The 8,839-nt window shown below is 38.4% G+C and overlaps 2 pseudogenes; one reads left to right on the top strand and one right to left on the bottom strand.

Annotated features, from left to right (window-relative positions):
* Window positions 1-2,557: 2,557 nt before the first annotated feature.
* Window positions 2,558-4,902, bottom strand: LOC138149788 (WW domain-binding protein 11 pseudogene; annotated as a pseudogene).
* Window positions 4,903-4,941: 39 nt separating this feature from the next.
* LOC138149787 (large ribosomal subunit protein eL38 pseudogene) lies at window positions 4,942-5,162 on the top strand (annotated as a pseudogene).
* Window positions 5,163-8,839: the final 3,677 nt, after the last annotated feature.

Below are 8,839 nucleotides of genomic sequence, written 5' to 3'. Positions count from 1 at the left end.
AATCTGACTTTCAAATACAAGACTCAAGAAAAGTATAGAAAGGTAAACATGAAAAAGGAACTTAGTAAGGTGAAACTGTTTGCATTCTAATATGGGAAAATTATAGAAGAAAAGATAGATGGAGAGATAGATACATACATACATACATATATAAATACACATATATATAGAAAGCTTTTAAGAATTTCATCATTATTAAGGCAGTTAGAAGGATTCTTCATAGACAGAGGGTATGGCAGTGAGTAAATTATATCAGGATAATAGAAAGAAAGAAAAAAAAAGGATGGCCAAGAAAAAAAAGATGCACTGGGACAAAGGAGAAGTGGTAGAAGCATTGGAAAAAATATTTCACATCAGACAGGTACACAAAAAAGATCTTTTACAGTCTAGGGAAAAGTGATGCAAGGGCAGTTAATGCTCAACTCTCATACTCATCTATATTGGTTCAGAGGGAAAATACACACACACACACACACACACACACACTCAACTGGGTATAGAAATCTATCTTCCCCAATAGGAAGATAGAAAGGAAAGGGGATTAGAAAAATCAGGAAGTGATAAAGGGGAGAGCAATTAAAGGAAGACAGGAAAACAGTGGTAAGAAGCAAAATACATTTCACAAGAGAGGCAGGAGACAGACAGACAGAGGGACAGACATTGATGGAGAGAGACAGAGAGAAGAATAAAAAGAATAAAATGAGATGGAGGGAAATGCACAGTTAGTAATAATAACTGAGAATACGGACAAATTCACACATAAAATGGAAGCAGATAGTAGAATGGATTAGAAAATAGAATCCAACAATAAGTTTTGTTGTATTTTTTTTACAAGAAACACCCTTGATATAGAGAGACAGACATAGAGTTGAAACAGGGAGCTGGATAGAATCCATTATACTTCAACTGATGTGAAAATTTAAAAGAAGCAGGGGCAGCAGTCTGGATTTCAGACAAAGTAAAAATAAAAATACATCTAATTAAAAGAGATAAGTGGAGAAAATACATTTTGCTAAAAGTCACCATACACAACGAAATGAAAAAAAATAAAAAAGACAGATAATCCATCGATTAATGTGATTTAAAAAAAAGCAAATCAAATTACCAGTATCAGACATAAAAAGGAGAATGGATCAATAATGAAGATGAAATTAAAGCAATTATTGGGATCTATTTTGCCCAATTATATGACAGTAAAACTCACAATCCAAGTTAAATTAATGAATATTTTCAGAAAATAAATTCCCCAGATTAAGAAAAGAGGAAATAGAATATAAAAATAGCCTTATTTTAGAAAAGGAAATTGAGCAAGTAATAAATGAACTTCCTAAGGGGAAAAAAAACATAAGCAGATGGATTTGCAAGTGAATTCTACCAAAATTTTAGGGAATAATTAATTCTAAAACTATATAAACTATTTGAAAAAAAAACAGGTAAAGAAGTCTTAATACTTTTAATGACAAAAATTGGGTATTGATACCTAAACCAGGAAGAGCAAAATCAAAAGGAAGAAAATGGTAGACCAGTTTCCATAAATAAACAAACAAACAAAGGAATACTAGAAAGGAGATTACAGCAATGTAACACCAAGACCATACCCTATGACGGGGTGGGATTTATCCCTGGAACGAAAATGTGGTTCAATATTAGGAAAAAGTTATAAGCATAATTAAAAGCATATCAATAACAAAACCAACAAAAAAATCATATGATTATATCAATAGATGTATAAAAAGCTTTTGAAAAAATGTAGCACCCATTCCTGTTAATAACACATAGCAATCAATGGATTCTTTCTTAAAATGATAAATAATATCAATTTAAAAATTAGTGCAAACATTAATTGTGACCAGGATAAGTTTGAAGTCTTTCCAATTAGGTCAGGGGTGATGTCCATTATCACACACACACACACACACACACACACACACACACATACACACAGGTATGCATGTGTATGGATTTCATTTTTATAGAACATTTATTTCTTTCATGAGAGCCATTTTTTATCACTGAAAAATAATCTCAATCAATATATATGTAAATTTTCCTGCCCCAGGCATCTGCTTCATAATAGGGAAATGAAGCTGATATCCATTTCAGAAGTAAAATGTTACAAAATATTTACAAGAAAACTTAAAAAACAAACAAAACCAAAAGTAATTACTTGAAATTTACTGGTTTCTGACAAGCTTACCAATACTGCTTAAGAAAAGATTTCAAAAATTAAAGTACAACTACTAAAATCATGTCTTGAAAGAAAACAGGCAATGGTGGTGGTGGGGCATGGGGGTAGATAGAAGAGATGTCAAGCGACATTGCTATTGAAGTTTACCATTCTACTCTGAATGAAAAATCTTTGTCTTCTGTCCAGTGAATTCTGACCAAAGTTAAATAACATTAAAACATTCCTTGCACTGAGGTTAGAAAATACTCTGACAAAGTAAAAGTTGACTTCTCTGTACTCAACCCCAGCATATAAGAACCACTTCCTCTGTGAACCATGTTTTCTAATATCAATTTATGGGATTAAACCCTCTCCTGGCATCATAGGCTGTCATAGTAGCCCATCCATCTCTTTCATAAAGCCTTTTATATATTATCCTTGGTTTGTATTGAAATAGGAGCAGAGGGGCCAGATTTAGGGATTGCTTTGGCAAAGGGAATAGTAAAAATCCTCTGACCTTCTTTGGGGAACAATAGTAGCTCATTTCTTCTTCTGTTGAACACTCAGCGCAGTTGGTACAAATCTGGTAATTTCTGCCTTGGGATTGGGAATTTGTGGCTTGGCACTGATGGTTGCTGTGGTTTTCTTAATAGACATTATACTGATATTGTCCACCTTAGTTAACTAGATAAAATAGGGTGGGGCAGATAAAACCCCTGGATTTGGCAATGCTGGTGGAAAAAAAAATACCCAGGTGGAGAGACTCCAAATGGAGGCCCCAAAGGTGGGTGTATCATACCAGGACAAGGTGCTTGGAGGAGCTGGTACAGGTAGCATCAGGGGTGGTCCTCATGGAGGATGACCAGGAGGAAGACCAGGAGGTGGCCTGGTGATGGACCAGGAGGCAGCCTGGTGATGGACCAGGAGGCGGCCTGGTGATGGACCAGGAGGCCTGCTTGGTAGAGGACCAGGAGGTAAAAGTTGAGATAAAGTCCCTCAAAGTCCTAGTATTGCAAGTGGTCTTAAAATTGGTGGAGTTCCTCGAAATGGAGGAAGGCCAGTAGATGGCCTAGGTGGTCATAAGGGTGGAACCGGCGGTACTCCAAAAGGTGGTGAGCCTAGAATAGGAAGTACCGTATTGTTGAGCAGGCAGAAAAGACCATGGAGGTGGCTGCTATTGTTGGGAAGCAGGAGATGATGATGCCTCATCAGGAAGAGATGCGTCTTTGTGCTTCTGCTTTGTTGCATTTTCTGACGCAGAAGCATCAGAACCCTCCTCATTCTCCTCTTTTTGTTCCCCTTCAGGGATTTCCCGACCTGCCATTTGAAGCATTGTAGATGAAAGAGGTGAAAATCCCTTTATAATTTTCTTTTTCCCTGTGATTTTTGAGAAACAACAGAAAATAGTGCACTGCAGCCTGGCTTGTTTTTCCCTCACTTCATCATCATGATGCATGAACTTCTCTCATTTGCTGTCAGTATCTGACCTGTCAAGGTCACTGTTATCAATGCTTATTTTGATCCATTTCTTCAGGATAACTTTCATCTTCACTGGTGCAGCAACCATCGTCATAACCTCTCATGTATAGAGTACACAACTATACAATATCCTCCTCTCAGAGGGCAGGCTCTGGAGCAAAGCCTATTTTAATGCCATAAATCTGCCCAACTTGGGAAGGAGGTGGTCCTGGATGGGGGTCAGGAGGCTTTCTGGCAGGAGGCAAACAGGAACACCATGATCAAGAAAAAGTATGGCAACTTTCTGGTAGGATAAACCTAAAAATCCAAGCTTTGGGGTTAAGAACTTACTATTAAAAAAAAATTCTGGGAAGTTGGAAAAGCAGCTTGGTGGAAACTAATAATAGACCAACATATCACACTGTATGCTAAAATAAGGTCAAAATAAGTACATGATTTAGACATAAAATGTGATATCATAGGTAAATTAGGTGAGCATGGAAATATGTACCTGTCAGATTTAAGGATAAATGAAGAGTTTATGATCAAACAAGAAACAGAGAGGACCACATGAAGAGAAATGTATTGTTTTAATTACATGAAATTAAAGAGGGTTTAAACAAACAAATGGAACCAAAATTAGAAGGAAAACAAGAAACTGGAAAAAATAAATTGCAAGTTTCTCTGATCAAGGCTTCCTTTCTCAAATATATAGGGAGCTCAGCAAAATTTACAAACATAGACATTCCCAGTTGGTGAATGATCAAAGGATATGAACAGGCAATTTTCAGAAAAAATCAAAGCTATCAATAGTCACAAGAAAAAATTCTCTGAATAACTACTGATAAGAGAATGGTAAATTAAAACAACTTTAGGGTACCATCTTACACTTCCCAGATTGACTAATATGACAGAAAAGGGAAATGACAAATGCTAGAGGGAAGAATGTGGAAAAACTGTGACACTAATGCACAGTCTGCAGAATAATTTGGATCTATTCCCCAATGGCTATAAAACTGTGCATACATTTAGAACCAGCAATACCAATACTAGGTTTGTATCCCAAAGAGATCAAAGAAAAGGGGAAAAGCCCTAATTATACTAAAGTATTTATAGCAGTCCTTTGTGTGATGCAAAGAATTGGAAATTGAGAATATGCCCATCAATTGGGGAATAATTGAACACGTTGCAGCATATGATTTTGAGAGAATACTATTGTGCTATAAGAAATGATGATCTTTTCCACCCTCCTTGGTCCCTTAGCAGTTGCACGACATCTTGGGCCACACACTGCCCTTCGTCCTGCTGCTGTTGCTATGACCTGAAAAATCAAGCAAATACAAGACTTCCTGCTCACAGCCAGGAAAAGAGATGCCAGTTATGTCAAGATAAAGAAAACCAAGGACCATGTGAAGTTTAAGGTTTGCTGTAACAGATATCTGTACATATTGCTCATCACAAAGAGAAGGCAGAAAAACTTAAACAGGCCCTTCCTCCTGGTTTGGTTGGGAAGAAGCTGAAGGAAGGAATCATTTAATGTTCCACCTGCATTAAAATATGGGGGGGCATGATAAGCAAGATGATTTCAAAAAAAATCCTGGGGTGGGTGCTGTAGCAGCAAGCAACCCAGCATACCCAGGGTGGCTGCCAACACAGGAACATAGGTTCTTAGATTCGCTTTTCTAAAGGAAAGCAGCTCGGAATGGGTTAACAATCTTGCTTTAATCGAACAATATGTCATTTACCTAGTACAGGGAAAAAGGTCAGCACCCCAAACTTAAGAGAATACAAACAAGTTACAAGCAGAAGTTACAAGCAGAAAGAGAAACAGATCAGCAGACAGGCTTCTGGCTGTCTGACCATTACATCCATACCTAGTCAGTTACCAGAGAGGCAAGCACCAGCACCTGGGTTTTCAAAGCCAGGGGGGCTCAACAGCTGCCCAGAATCACATCTGGTCAAATCACACAACTCTTCCCAAAGTGAGCCCCAAAACAATATCTCACATCAGGGTATATATAGCCTTCTCCTGGATCAGAGAATATCACAACCCTCTTGACGCACTGCCCAATCACACAGCATCAAGGTGTGGGCATTGCTAAAACCAAGCCTCCTGCCACAGGCTCCTTGTGACCACATTCAGCCTATTAGGGGACAGAGCCTATTTTCAAATCAAGGAAGGTTTCTCAGAGTCACTTAAGCCTATCAAAGGGCCAAGGGGCAGAGAAGATCTTTAATTTCCCATTCCCATAACAGGGGAGGAGCCAAGATGGCAGAGTAGAAGCAGGAACTTGCTTGAGTTCCTGCTCCAACCAACAAATTTTAGAGCCACAGAACTGACAAAATGACAGAGATACAAATCTCCCACTGAAGGCAGCCTGGAAGGCCAACAGGAAGAGTCTATCACACTGGACTAGGAGCGGAGAGCAGTCCCACATGAACCACATGGCCCCAGACCCAGGGTGGCCCAGGCTCAAGGCCCAGACCAGCCCAAGCAGACTTCAGGAGAGTGACTCACTGGCAGCTGTGGTGGTTTCCAGACTTCTCAACCCATAAATGCCAAAGAGAAAGTAAAAGGTCAGTGGAGAACTCTGTTGATCCTGGGTGAGAGAAGAGCATGGTCTGGCCCCTGACCCTGGGGTGGCGGAGGTGACAGGGCATACTGCAACTGCTGTCACTGCTGCTGCTTCTTGCTCCAGGCCTACAGATCACAGGGGGGATTAGTGACTGTCCAGAGGGCAGTTGCAGGAATCTCTTTGTTGATGCTGAGGCAGGATTCTCTTGCTTTGCCCTGATTGAATCTGGGTCGCAGTCTTGGGTGGTGGTCCTGTGGTGAGGAGCGCTGGTGTGGCAGAGCTTGTTGAGGCTGTGAAGAGAAAGTCCTCCTCACAGTTCTGAGCAGGTGCTTGAAAGAACCTCTGACAAAATCTGGGAAAAAAAACCCAGAATTTTGGGACATAGCAGTCTCTACTCTGGAAGCAGTGTTCTACCATGGCAAAGACCTCAAATGCCAAGTAATTGGCTGATAAGATGAGCAAAAAGAGGAAGAGAAATCAAACTATAGAATATTTTTCTGGAGTCAAAAAGGATCAAGACATAGAATCAGAAGAAGACAACAAAGTCAAAATTCCTGCATCAAAAACCTCCAAGAAAAATATGAATTGGTCGCAGGCCTTGGAGGAGCTCAAGAAGGATTCTGAAAATCAAGTAAGAGAAATAGAGGAAAATGAAAAGGTAAACAGGAAAGAGATATTATAAGGAACTTATTAAAGTCAAACTATCTGCATTTCTACATGGAAAGATGATATTTGTATCTCATGAGAATTTTCTCAGTATGAGAATAGTTGAAGGGATTATAGATGTACATATATATGTACATACAGTATATGTGTGTATGTATATGTATGTATATGTTTGTACATGTATACATAGAAGGTGCAGGGTGAGTTGAATGTGAAGGGATGATATACAAAATAAAATTAAGAGACGAGAGGAATATATTGGGAGAAGGGAAGAGATAGAATGGGGTGGTTTATCTCAAATAAAGGAGGGAGGAGAAGGCTGTTAGGGAATGAATCAACCTTACTCACACTGAATTTGGCTTGAGGAGGGAATAACATACAAACTCATTTGGGTATCTTACCCTACAGGAAAGAAGTGGGGAAGGGAAGAAGGGTGGACAAATTGGGGGAGAGTGTAGTGGGAAGTAAACACTTTTGAAAAGGGACAGGGTCAAAGGAAAAAATAGAATAAATGGGCAATGGGACAGAATGGAGGGAAATGTAGTTCATCTTTCACAATATGACAACTATGGAAATGTTGTGCACTACTACACATGTATAATCTACATTGAATTACTTATCTTCTCAGTGGGGGGGTGTGAAGAAGGTAGAAGGGTGAGAATCTGGAACTCTAAATTTGAAAAACAAATGTTTAAAAAAAGTTTTTAACATGAAACCAGGAAATAATATATACAGGCACTGGGGTACAGAAATACTTCTTGCCCTACAAGAAAATAAGGGGGTGGAGAATAGGGGGGATATAAGAGAGGGCAGATTGGTTTAAGGGGTATTCAGTATGCTTGCCCTCTTGGGATGGGAGGTAGGGGAGAGATAGGAAGAAAATCTGTAACTCAAAATCTTTGGGAAATGAATATTGAAAATAAAAAATCAATTTAAAAAACCTGGAATGATTTATATGAATTATGGCAAAATGAAGTGAGCAGAACCAGGAAAATGTACACAAGAAAAGCAGCATTGTAAGGATGATCAACTGTGAAAGACTTAGCTATTCTTATCAAGACAGTGTTTCAAGACAATTTGAAAGGACACAAGATGAAAAAGGCTATTACTTCCTTCCAGAGAGGAAACTGATAAACTCTGAATGCAGATTGAAGGATACTTATTTTTGTTTTCTTTATTTTTCTTGGGTTTGTTGCCATGTTTTCTTTTGCAACATGACTAATATGGAAATGTTTTGATAATTTCATATGTATAATCAATATAATATTCTTGCCTACTCAAAGAGTGACAGGACAAGAAGGAGAGAGACAATTTTTTTAATGAATGTTAAATTTTTTACTTGTATTTGAGTAATATTTAATGAAATAAAAATATTTTTAAATAAGAAAATAAAAATCTATGTCAACTACATATTTCTGCTGATGTATTCTGTGCTTATAATATAATTAAATTACATGTCATCCCCAAATATGCTTTTGTTTTTGTTTTTTTTTTCCTTTTCGGAGGGCAATTGGGGTTAAGTGATTGGCCCAAAGCCACACAGCTATTAAGTGTGTCAAGTGTCTGAGGTTGGATTTGAACTCAGGTCCTCCTGACTCCAGCCAGGGTCGGTGCTCTATTCACTGTACCACCTAGCCACTGCCCCCCCCCAAATATGCTTAATGCCATCCCACCTCTGTATCTTTGCCCTGTTGCCCACAATAATTTACTCCTTTCTGTCTCTTGACAGTTTATTCATCGTTTTTGGGACCAGAATAAGCATCACTTCTTTATGTGACCTTCTTTTGCTCTCTCATACTAGAAGGAAAGTTTTGTATTGGGGAAGGAAAGGACAGAAATAAACATTTATTAAACATCTGCTCTCTGCCAGACAGTATGCTAAGAGTTGTACAAATACTATCTCACTTGATCCTCACAAAATCTGGTAAGTAGATATTATTATTATTATTCTCATTTTACAGTGGTGTAAACT

The sequence above is a fragment of the Petaurus breviceps genome, unplaced genomic scaffold (assembly GCF_028583685.1).
Source record: "Petaurus breviceps papuanus isolate PSGF00001 unplaced genomic scaffold, PetGlider_PUasm1.0 90849, whole genome shotgun sequence".
NCBI classification, from domain to species: Eukaryota; Metazoa; Chordata; class Mammalia; order Diprotodontia; family Petauridae; genus Petaurus; species Petaurus breviceps.
This window is presented reverse-complemented; position numbering and strand designations above follow the sequence as displayed.